The sequence below is a fragment of the Sus scrofa genome, chromosome 15, assembly GCF_054392235.1.
Source record: "Sus scrofa isolate SSC_HxYL_T2T_F1_AM1 chromosome 15, Sscrofa_HxYL_maternal_Yorkshire_Landrace_v2.0, whole genome shotgun sequence".
Taxonomy (NCBI): Eukaryota; Metazoa; Chordata; class Mammalia; order Artiodactyla; family Suidae; genus Sus; species Sus scrofa.
Window position 1 is genome coordinate 80,100,088 of NC_139397.1, and position 12,445 is coordinate 80,112,532.

Here is a 12,445-nt window from a genome sequence, read left to right on the forward strand (position 1 = left end):
CCTCAGGGCACAGAACTCCTAGAGCCTTCTCTCACATTTTTCCCACCTGCCAAACTCCTATTTCCCCCTCAATACCCACTCTAATTTACCTTCCTCTGGAAAGCTTTCCCAAAGACCTCTGTGGGGAGATAGTTGTTGCCTCTTCAGCTTCCCCTGAGCACTGGATTCATAATCTAAGACCACACATTTCAGGTTTTATTGTAATTTATCTGTTTACATCTCCCTGTCTCCCACTAGACCAGAAGATCCCTGTCATAAACTGATGTTCAATGTATTTAATGAACAAATTATGAAAAGTCTAATTCACATTATGCACTTACAGTTTCTTCTTAAGCTTTAAGAATCTTCTCAACGTTATCAGTATTCTCGTGCTTCCCGCTTTTTCCCTCCCCATTCACTTTCCTGGGGCTTAGGGGTTATAGGAAAAAGGAAATTATGTTGACTGTGAATTGGGACACCCATAGCTCTGGAACCTTCTACCTGCTCTTTTCTGATGCCCTCTTTGAAAACTGTCTCCTCCTGCAGATGCCCATAGGGAGAGCAACGCCAAACGTCATTAATGTCCAGCTGTGGGTGAGTCACTTAACATTCTAGACAGTAGGTCCTCATCTGAGAAATAGGAGGTTTGAACAGGTGAACTAAGGTTAGCTGTAGTGCTGACAATCTTTAAGTCATAAAGAATGACAATAAAATTCTAGGCATGCCCAAGTAATGGGACAGTTATTTCTGTGCAGTGGGCCCTTTCAGTGTCCCATATGTTGTCTTTCTATGTGTTTATCTCTGAATGAGGCCAATTCTGGTGGCATCTTCCTTTCCTGGCACGTCGCCTTGCACCACTTCTGACTCAAAGCTGCTTCCTGAATTGCCACCTAGACCCCTTTGGGAGCCTTCATTTTTGCCTTATTACATTGATGTGACAGCATTTGCAGCTGCTGCCATCTGTATAATCCAAACTCCATATCAAACATTTCTTCTTTTCCCATTTCCCAATTTAAAAAGCCACCCCTCACACCGTGGCCTATTTGCAGAGCCTCTCAGAAGTGGAGAGGCCGAGGCCCTTGCATTTTGCAGAGCTCTCTGTCAAGGATTCTTTGAAAGACTACACAGATAGCACATTGCACAAATCTAGGGGGGACCCTTCATGCCAAGATCCTCATGGACTTGTACCTGCATTAGAATCACTTCCTGGTAGATGGCAAGAAGGTGTCCAGGGGAAAAAGTGACTTTTATTACTTGCGTAAAACTACTTTGGGAGTTTGCTGCCCTTTTGTTTGCTTTGTTTTAAAGGAAACTAAGTAGGATTATGCAAATTTTAGTGGATCATCAATGTTTCCACAGAATAAGTTAATGTTATTTTAATTGTAAAATATAAATATAAAACGTACCATCTTAAGCATTTTTAAGAGTTAAATTCAGTAATCCTTTAAGTGCAGTAGCATTAAGCGCATTCACATTGTTGTACAACCAAACTCCAAAACTCGTTTCATTTTGCAGGACTGAAATTCTCTGCCTATACTGATTAAGCAACAATCTGTTTCTGCCTTCCTCCCCACCACAGCCTCAGACAACCACCATCCCACTTCCCGTCTCTATGAATTTGAGTAGGAACCTTGATAATGCTGTTTGACTAGGAACAGCATTTGTCTTTTTGTGACCAATGTATTTCTCTGAGTATAGTGTTCTCAGGGCTCATCCATGTTGTAGAATGTGACAGGATGTCCTTCCTTTTTAAGGCTGAGTAGTATTTCCTTGTATGTGCAGCCCACATTTTGCTTCGCCATTTATATGTTAGCAGACACTTGGGTTGCCTCCACCTTGTGATTACTGTGAATAAGGCCGGTGTACAATTTAACGTTTTTAACACATCAGAAGTGTTGCATGATAAATAACTCCCTTGGGCCTTTCATTTCCTTTTGTGGGTATGAAGCCAAGATCCTACTTCTCCCACCTCACATATTGCAGGGTCTTTTGACATAATCCATCTAGCAGCCCTCCCTAGCATAACTGGCAACCAGAACAGAATATTTTTAGCACCCGTCCTCTAAACAACAAGATTATTTCTGGAAATAATCATAAAATAAAATAAATAATTGTGATAGCCAGAAAAGTGCAAACAATATTCATTTTACTTTGCCAACCTTTGCATATATTGAGAAATGAAATCGTCTGCAGTCACACAGGTTACACTCTGCATTTACGTGACTTTACTCTTGTTTATTTACCAGAAAATTCTTGATCAGGAAGGTAAAGTTGAATTTCCTGAAAAATCAGTTAGTCTAAACAATACGCTATCAATTTGCACTTAGTGGAGTGTCTTAGTTTGGGCTGCTATAAAAAAATACTGTAGATATTTTTAAAATACTAAGTGGCTTAAAAGAAAGACATTTGTTTTCTCACAGTTCTGGAGGCTGGGAAGTCCAGGGGAAAAGTGCTGACAGATTAGGTTCTTGGCAAGGGCCCTTTTCCTGGCTTGTAGACAGCCCCCTTCTCACTGTGTGTGCTTGTGGCCTCAGTGTGTGCACACAGAGAAAGAGAAGGTTCTGGTGTCTCTTCCTCTTCTGCTCTCCTTTTTTTTTTTTTTTTTTTTTTGTCTTTTTAGGGCCACACCTCGGCATATGGAAGTTTCTAGGCTAGGAGTTGAATCGAACCTACAGCTGCTGGCCTACCCCACAGCCACAGCAATGCCAAATCCAAGCTGCATCTGCAACTTATACCACAGCTCATAGCAGCGCTGGATCCTTAACCCACTCAGCAGAGCCAGGGATTGATCCTGTGTCCTTATGGATACTAGTCAGATTCGTTACTACTGAGCCATGATGGGAACGCCTCTCTTCCTCTTCTTCTTAGGATAATAATCCTGTTGTGGGGGCTCTACTCTCATGACCTCATTTAAACCTAATCACGTCCCCAAAGCTCCACCTCCAGATATCATCACAGTGGAGAGTAAGACTTTAACAAATGAATTTTGCGGGGCATACTCAGTCTATATAACATTGGGTAAGTAGTTACCGATCTGTTTCTGCAATAGCAATAGTTAACTGTTCTACCAATTGATTGTTTACTTTTTGAAAACACTTCAAAATCCTAACTCGACTGTATTAACCAATACGAAATTATAATATCATGAACTTTGTCCAATTCCAATCCAGACTGACCTTGAAAGACCTACCTTAAACCAGACCCCAGACACCTTAAAAATATCCCATTTCTGACCTCACTTTTCAGAGATGCTACTAAGACTTTGTCAAGACAATGACCTCCACAGGGCATCAACTGAGGTCCATAGAAAACAGTAAAGCAATTTTTTAGTAAAAATAAAAATTATAGGACACAAGAGAAAACATCTAATGGATTTTTGAAAAGAAGACTAAAATTTATGCCTCCATTTGGTGTGTTTCAGAAATGAATATTATTAGTTTCTATTTCTGAGCCTTCACTTCTGCAAATTTGTCAATGAGTGTCAAAATCAACCTTCTTCCCAGATTTAATAGACGGCATAGCTGTCTCCACTCATACTGTTTAAGCAAGGAACATTTTAAATTATTTTAAATTTGACAGTCTTCTTTCAAATGAAGCAATACATATACAAAGAGTTAGAAGAAAACTTAACTATAAGGCTGAGATCAGCAGAGATTTATAATAATCCTATTTCTCAAAAATCCCAGAGATTGCAATATTGTCTATGTCTTTGTTTCCTCGGGGTAAATAGTGGCAGTTTTCAAATGTGTCTGTGGTCCCCCCACCCCCCAAAAAAGTCCCTTAGAATATATACCAAAAGAATCACCATAAATTTCTACTGTATTTGGTTTAATCTTCCCAAATTTTTCTTCTGCAAAAATTAGAGAAAGTTGCTGAGTGATAGAGAACACGGGCTTGCATTTGATCTTTTATTTGAGAATGAGGGTCCAGTTCTTAGTGAAAATGATTGAAACATTTAAACATTGTCCTCTTGATTACTTCTGGCAATGTAAGACCAGTCTTTTGCTGTTTCTCCCAACATTACTCTGTGAATGTCCATTTTCCTTATGCTCTATTTTTGCAGAGTTAATGGTATTCTCCACAATTTCTACATGCCAGCCTTCAATGAACAATTCTAAAGTATAGCATTTTACTGTATGTTGTTCTAGGTTGATTCTGGCAGTTTGCAAATATGTCTGGTTATAGAGAATGACAGAATTAAAGTTATTGAATTTTGTTTATCTTTATAATCACTGTGTTATCACTGATTCTTTCAAATCTACAGTTTGACTCAGGAATATGTGGGTCAGCTATACCCAAATTGAGGCTTAATGATTCCAATTTATCATGAACTTACTCTTGAAAAAAAGCTGGTAGCTTAGTCGGCCTGTGTCATAGGCCAACTGCATAACTGGAAATTCTCCAGATTAACTTCTATAATAAAGAACACAATGTTTATGAGAGGATAAGTAACACAAATGTGTTCATTGCAAATGTGTATGTGTGATTAAAACGAAAAGAAATCAAAGTAGTTGTTTAGAATTTAGACCAAAAAAAAATTTTAGAATTATGTTATCATTCTCAGTGTTTAAAATTGCCAGCTGGGGAGTTCCCGTCATGGCACAGCAGAAACAAATCCTACTAGGAACCATGAGGTTGTGGGTTCCACCATGGCCTCGCTCAGTGGGTTAAGGATCCGGCATTGCCGTGAGCTGTGGTTTATGTCGCAGACACAGCTCGGATCTGGCATTGTTGTGGCTGTGGTATATAGCCTGGCAGCTGTAGCTCCAATTAGACCCCTAGTCTGGGAACCTCCATAGGCCACAGGTGCAGCCCTAAAAAGCAAAATAAAATAAAATAAAATAAAATAAAATAAAATAAAATAGCCAGCTAATGGTGATAATAAAAAGCAGGCCATTTTGAAGTTGGTTGTATTGTTTTAAAATTCTCTTTAAATGGTGTATCTTTTATGTGTACCAAGGAAAGATTGTTCCCACTGCCCTTCCACCTCCTAAGGTCACCCAGAGTTGGAGACTGGGGGATAAGAGAGGCTTGAGTAAGGCTGTGATGTACTCATGTAGCAGGATTTCCTCTTAAACAGACCACCAGGGAAGGAGACCCTATACCTGGCTGGAGAATATTCTGATTAATCTAAGATTTTGTGTTAATTCAGAACCCCTTGCTTGTGATTGGGTTGAAATGATAGCTCAAGAGCTGTCGTGAGGCTTTCAAAGACATCAGTGTACTCCAAACATTGTCTATAGCTAAGACTTGTAAATTATTAATAAATCACACACATTTATGTATATATGTATCTATGTGAACATATAGGTACATATAACTATACATTGGAAACAGGATGATGCATACACACAAACACACACATATACACACACGTATGCATGCATATCTTATCTGCATGTATATCTATACTCTTGACATTAATAAAAATATATCCACATAAAGAGGTACTTAATTCATAGTAGCTTTTTGTCTTTACGTATTTTTCTTAGTCAGAAAATACTGAAAGTACAAATACTATCAATTCATGTTCATGACTTACATTTATGTTTCAAAGGAATCCTCTTAACAGACCTCATTCTATTTCTTTGTCATCAAATTGCCGTATCATCAGAATTTTCTATGAACCACTAGAGGGTAGTATAAACCAGCAAAAAAATCCAACCATCCAGCTGGCTGCAAAATAATCCTGAGACTACCTAAGCAATGAAGGGCAGCCATTTCCTTAGAATAACCGATTAAGGCCAGGCAATTCGGATCCCATCTTTTCAGAGTTCAAAATGAAAATACTTGTATTAACTCCTATAAGAAATATGTATATTCTAACCAGTAGAACAAACTTAGACATTAAGTGCTCAAAGTCTAGGATCAGAGTGACAGGGTTTAAATCTGACCTCCACCCTTGATAGCAGTGTCACCTTGGGCAAGTTTTTTACCACTTTATTTCCTTATCTGCAAAGTGATAATAATAGCACAGAACAGTGCTGCCTAGCACACGGTGGGCATGCTCCATAATGTTAGCTTTTATCAGAGGTTAAGCTCTCAGGCTCTGGATTTACACTGCCTGGATTCAAATACTAGATCTACCAAGCTAAATAAATAACTCCGTAACTTTGGGCAAATTATTTTTCTCAACCTCGGTGTCCTCATCTATAAAATGGGGCTAATAATAATACCAACTCCAAGATAGGCACATCGACACTTGATACCGTGCCTGGCACAGAGTAAAATGTAATATATGCTGATTGTTAGTATGATTTTTAATATTCTTTTTATAATTCTAATGATATTATTATTAGACATGTGATGAAAAATTTAGCACTGATGTTTGTACATATTTGAGAAATAGCAACATGGAGTACATTTCCTGATGCTTGTTGAAGCGAGGCAGGCTCCTGACCACAGACGACTCACCACTGTTTTAAACTTTCGCCTCTACCAGAAAACTAAATGGAAGGTTGTGCAATGAGGTGGAGAATTTGAACTTTGTCAACAATGTGCCCAATGCATGCCTCTTTAAAACTTGCTTTCTTTTTGGAAGGAGCTGCTTTCTTTGGATCATCCAAAAACTTTGAGTTTCTGCTCTGAGACTGCACACAAGGTATCAGCCCTCGTGTATTTCTGGAGAGACTTTAACAGATCAAAGGGAGCGTCTGCTTTCTCCCCAAGCACATGTCTGCCGGGAGCCCTGCTTGTTGTGGAGCAAAGATGGCTCAGCTCTGGCAGCCCAGTTTATATCCTTCTGACTCTGTGGAGAAACTTGCCTTTTTTAAAAAAAAAATCAAACTTCAGAAGGATCCAAAAACATCATCAGTCATTGTAAAAAGGGTTTTATTATATCTGCCAGAAGAGTTTGATGGTGTTGGACTGTTGATTAGTATGTCGTCTCCTTTAGTAATCCAAAAAAAAGTTGTTAATATTGGCAACAAAAACGAATTGGTTTCACGAGCTTACCAGCAGTTTTGGAGGATTTATAGTTTGTCAGAATGAACCAAGAAGGCAAACTGCTTTGGCTGGGCTGCAATCCCCAAGTTGCCAGCCAATCTGATCAATTTGGGACAGTGAATTGACTTCCCTGTCAGTTTTGCTCAATCTCAGCTCTGAACTTCCTGTTTCACTGGACACCATCGCAGCTCAAATCAACCCTGTTGTGGACAGAACTCCAGTGGTGACATCTTGGAAAGATGGAGAAAATGGCAGGATTGACTACTCTAAGCCCTGGATCACTTCCAGAAGACAACTTCTGCATGCAAGCCAACGACTCTATTTTCACCAAGTTAAAAGTTCAAAAGACTTGCCCGGAAAGTCAGAACTTCTGTAGCTGGACAACTGGTGTTCCAGTGTGATCATGTCTGGCCTTTCAATGTAAAAACTGAAGCACTTTGTAAAACCTGAAAACAGTTTAAGACATTAAAAAGATAGATGCCTCCCCCACCAAAAAAGGAATTTTCATGCACTGTAGAAACCATTCAGAGGCAAAACATCACATCCTAATGAATATAATAGGGTCTTGCATCCCCCTCTTATTTGAACACAACTCTCATTGACTTAAAAGTGACATTTCCAAACGGGCTGCAAGAATGATTTGTCCCCTAGACAAAGCAGACTGCATTTGTTCTGGTAGAATGGCTTCTCTTCTTTGTCTCCGGATAATTTGATACAGCATTCATTCATTCGAGTGTGACTCTCATTTGAAAATTTTCTCAATGAGACCATTTAAAAAATATTTTTTAATCTGGAGCTTTCATGACTTCCTCTAAGGCTTCTTTCAGCCTTTAGCCTTGTCCCTGTTAACTTAATAGAACTGGCAAACATTGACATTTTGAAATAAAATTTTTCACAGTAAATTTCAATGCAAAACTGATCATTTCCCCTTAAAACTTTGTTTGGGCTATGCATGTGCAGATTGCGCCTAGTTTTAGGACTAATGATTTTCTGAGTACTGCAAGATGTTTTTTCCCCCAGATAAAATAGGTTATCAGCCTTCAAACATGGAAGAGGTCAATTAAATGACATCTAGTGTCTTTCACACGCCTGAGGTTATTTTAAGAGGAGAAGCAAATCTCTGTGCATTTAAAAACAGTGCCATGGAAACAGTGCCAAGAGCTGCAGGTAACATTATTTCTCTCCTGGGAAAAGTGCACCACTGGGGGCCGGTCTCCTTTCTACCCACCTTCTCCAGTCTTCTGCACTTCCTGGCCCTTTAGGTCAGAATTCCCATAAATTTCAGAGAACTGCCGTTTTCTCACAGCAGAGGTGAGATGGGGAAGAGGAGACCCCAAATCACATCTTCATTAACTCAAACAAAGCAGCCTTGCAGGGTTTACAGTTTAAGCCTATGAATCTTCTCCGTGATGGTTCCCATGTCTCTCAGAATAAACAATGTGGAAAGAAAAATATTATGGTCTCTATTTGCGGTATTTTGTTCTGAAAATAACTGTGCAGGAGAGGTGACCTAGTGGCACATGCCTGAGCCAATCTCTCTGATGTCACTTTCACAATTGCCTGTCTCTAATCAACAACCAGCTCCCCCGTTACCGCAATACCTGTGTGCACAAAAGAAAGCCAAAATTAGAAGGACTCTTTCACACTAAAGGTAAGATGCAGGTCAAATTTAGGACTCACCAGAAGGCAGTCTGGAGGAGGTTGTGCTTTTCATTCAACTTGTGTTTTCAGCCTATGACTAGAGTTTAAATGAGTCATCAGTGTTTAAAGTCAGTGTGGCCCTTTAAGACATAAATAACGGAGACCATCAATGAGTTGTTAAATATCAAAGAGGTTACTATTACTTCCTAAATTTCCCCTGGAGGGAGAAGTGAGTGATCAAATTCAGAAACACTTCATTTGATAAAGCTAAATTCGGTCCTTCTCCTCGCTAATCTCCTCCTGAGAGTTTGCTTTTTACTTGAGCAAATTAACTGAGGGTGAACAATGATCAAAAGAAAAACTTACCAAGAGCCAACTCCATAAATCGCTGGTGAGACTGAAACACAGATCAGAAAAAAAGAAATTTTCTTTAGTCAGAGATCAGAAGTGAAAGGCACAGATAGAAGCATGAGATATCTGCTATAAATAAATAGAAAACAGCAAACGGGGCTAAGTCACGATCAGAAGACGGGTGCAGGGCAGCTCCTCAGAGCCCTCTTCCTGTACCTTTCCCGCAGGTGGAGCCTAAATTAGGAGGAGCTCCCAGTTTGCAGCCTCCGCACGCACACCCCATTCCTCCACACACCCTCCACACACACTGCACCACCCACACACCACCTCACACAAACCCCACACACACCGCTGCACATAGCACCTCCACCACCACACAACACCAAACACCACACACACTCCACCTCACAAACACACAAACACAACACCCCCTGCAACACACACAATACACATGCATCCCACTTCACACACACAAACATAACACCGCACAGACACAACACCTACAGCCCAACAATACACATATAACACACACAATACACACATCACCTCTCACAAACATAACACCTACACCCCCACACAACACCCCCCATACAACACACACACACAACACACATACCACCTCACACACACAAATACAACACCCCACACAACATCCCCCCACAACACATACAACATATACACCACCTACCACACACAAACACAATACCCCCCACAACACACACACACAGCACCTACACCCACGCACACCCTACCACAACACCTACGCACACAATACCACACACACAGACACCCCATACACATACCACCCTCCCTCCCACACACATACCACACAAACACACATACATCACCCACACCCATACGCAACATGCCCCACACACTTCACATGTATATATGCATACCACCCCCCTACACACATCCCTACAGACACAACACCTACACTCACACACAGTACCACCTCCCACACACACACAAACACCAACGCACACACCATCCTTTGCGCACATACCTCACAATATACCAATTTTCTTTTTCATAAATGGGTTTACACAAGCCCCTTGAGTTTAGTGGAAATGAAGAGAGGAAGTTTACATTGGAGTTGAGGAAGTCCATGCTTTAAGAAACAACAATCTGAGGAGTTGCCCGTTGTGGCTCAGCAGGTGTTAAGAATCCCACTAGTATCCATGAGAATGCAGGTTTGATCCCTGGCCTCGCTCAGTGGGTTAAGGATCAGGCATTGCCACAAGGTCACAGATGCCCCTTGGATTCAGCATTGCTGTGGCTGTGGCATAGGCCAGCAGCTGCAGCTCCAATTCAACCAGTTTAGGAACTTCCACGTGCCCCGGGTTGGGCCGACAAAGAAAAGTAAAGTAAAGAGCACTATGGAAATGACTTCTGAAATATACCCTAGAGATAACTGTATACTTATCAGTGGACCTGTGTATAAGGTTATGAATTGTAGTGTTGTTTATACAGAAATAATTGGAAACAACTTTATGCCCATCAATAGGGACTTAGTTACATAACCTGCTCCTCGTCCCCACAGTAGAACCATATGACGGTAACAAAAGTCTGAGAATACTTTCCAGGACATATTGGTGCTAAACCATTTATAGTGTAGGAATGGAGAGGACATAGGGATCTCTCTCTCTCTCTCTCCCTCTCTCTCTCTCTCTATATATATATATGTATGTTTTTTTTTTTTTTTAAGGCCACACCTGCAGCATATGGAAGGTCTCAGGCTAGGTGTGGAATCAGAGCTGCAGCTGCCGGCCTACACCACAGCCACAGCAACCTGGGACCTGAGCCACCTCTGCGACCTACACCACAGCTCACGGCAATGCTGGATCCTTAACCCACTGAGCAAGGCCAGAGATGGAACCCGCAACCTCATGGTTCCTAGTCGGATTCGTTAACCACTGAGCCACAACAGGCACACCAGGGATGTGTATTTATATTTACATTATAATTTATTTGTCTTTTTTTTTTTTTTTACATGTAAAGTTCATTTCCAGTGCTTGCACATGTGTTTTCTGTGGCTGATTGTGACCTGATGAGGGATTGCCCATTGACCTAGTTTAGACGTGCCTGGCCACACCACACTGCTGACCCCAATTTAGATCTAACTGTCTAGAGCAGAGCAATTGCCTTGGGTCACCTCAGTTCAGAGACATTTGGTCCAAGTAGCTATACAAGATCTTGGAATGCCATGTGAAGTTCAACAGAATATCCTTTCAGGTTTGTGACAGTGAAACTCCTTTGTGATAAAGGTGAAAACCATAAAGAACCACAAATAGCAGAGCCCAAACCTACTCTGTACAACTCTTACTTTATCTTACATACACACACACACAGAGATAGATATTTTAATTATAAAAGTAACACACAAAAGCTGTAAAACATTTGAAAAAAATCCTCCCCAATTCTACTTCCCAGATACCCACTGTCAGTTTTTTTTATTATATATTCCTCTGGATTGTTTTCTATAGAACTACGTGTTTATTTTAAGAGCATTGCTTATACAAAGATAATTAAAGAAATTCAAGCCAAGATATACAGACTGGATAGTAATAGTTCTACCCTAGTTAGGAGGAGGAAATTATATAAGAGGATATAACTGAATATCTCTAAGGATATGTCTAAATAATTCATTCACTTTTAAAGCATTAATCTAGGGTTGTTCCCTTTGATGGTTATTAAAAGAATGTGATAAGAAATTTGTGTAAAAGGGATAAAATAAAAATACAGAATTATCTGATTTTAAGTAAAAGTGCTTAGCAGCAATATTTCACAAAGAGTAAATACGTTTATTTTATGATTGTGACAGGGTTAAGAACACACTACCCCCAAGCATGGCCCCTTGGCATACTGAAAACTTTAAGCTAAAGGAATTTGAGAAATGGAATATGTATGGAGTCTCTCACGTTCCCTTCTCCCTGGAAGAAGGTCAAAAGACCCTCGTGTGGGAAGTGCTCTCCCTCTACCCAGAGAAAAAGGACATTGAGAGGAATCCAAAGAGGCCTCCTGGCTAAGTTGCCCTGGGTTTAGTACTCTCACCTTATATACCCTTTTGTCCTATCATGTTTTTCTATGACTTTCCATTCTTCAATAAACCTAGTATAAAAACATTCAGGGAGTTCCCGTCGTGGCGCAGTGGTTAACGAATCCGACTAGGAACCATGAGGTTGCGGGTTCGGTCCCTGCCCTTGCTCAGTGGGTTAACGATCTGGCGTTGCCATGAGCTGTGGTGTAGGATGCAGACGCGGCTCGGATCCCGCGTTGCTGTGGCTCTGGCGTAGGCTGGCAGCTACAGCTCCGATTCGACCCCTAGCCTGGGAACCTCCATATGCTGCAGGAGCGGCCCAAGAAATGGCAAAAAGACAAATAAATAAATAAATAAATAAAAACATTCAGGTTTACCTGTTCTTGGGGCTCTTCATTTCCTTGTGAAGGCTCTTGTATCACATAAAACTTGTTGAGTAAACTTGGATGCTTTTCTCCTGTTAACCTGTCTTTTGTAACGGAGCCCCAA

At 40.6% G+C, this 12,445-nt stretch overlaps 1 protein-coding gene and 2 long non-coding RNA genes across 6 annotated transcripts in view; 2 read left to right on the forward strand and 1 right to left on the reverse strand.

Moving 5' to 3' along the window:
- The window catches only part of LOC146395936 (uncharacterized), a 1,175,949-nt gene that overhangs the window by 470,393 nt on the left and 693,111 nt on the right, over positions 1-12,445 (forward strand). The window lies entirely within an intron of this gene.
- DAPL1 (death associated protein like 1) overlaps positions 1-12,445 on the forward strand; it is a 933,549-nt gene that overhangs the window by 54,317 nt on the left and 866,787 nt on the right. Inside the window, exons 5-7 of one of the 4 annotated variants that reach the window (XR_014828735.1) lie at positions 526-573; positions 2,848-2,997; positions 6,521-8,378. The exons of 1 other annotated variant lie outside the window; for it this stretch is intronic. The gene's annotated coding sequence lies outside the window, so the exon portion shown is untranslated. Of the gene's footprint in view, positions 1-525; positions 574-2,847; positions 2,998-6,520; positions 8,379-12,445 lie in introns of those variants that run through there. 2 more of the 4 variants (XR_014828736.1, XR_014828734.1) reach the window with 2 other exon arrangements.
- LOC146395939 (uncharacterized) lies at positions 3,874-8,660 on the reverse strand. Its single transcript, XR_014830495.1, has 2 exons — positions 8,605-8,660; positions 3,874-8,525 (listed from the first exon to the last, which is right to left on the reverse strand). It is a non-coding gene; the product is annotated as an uncharacterized LOC146395939 (long non-coding RNA).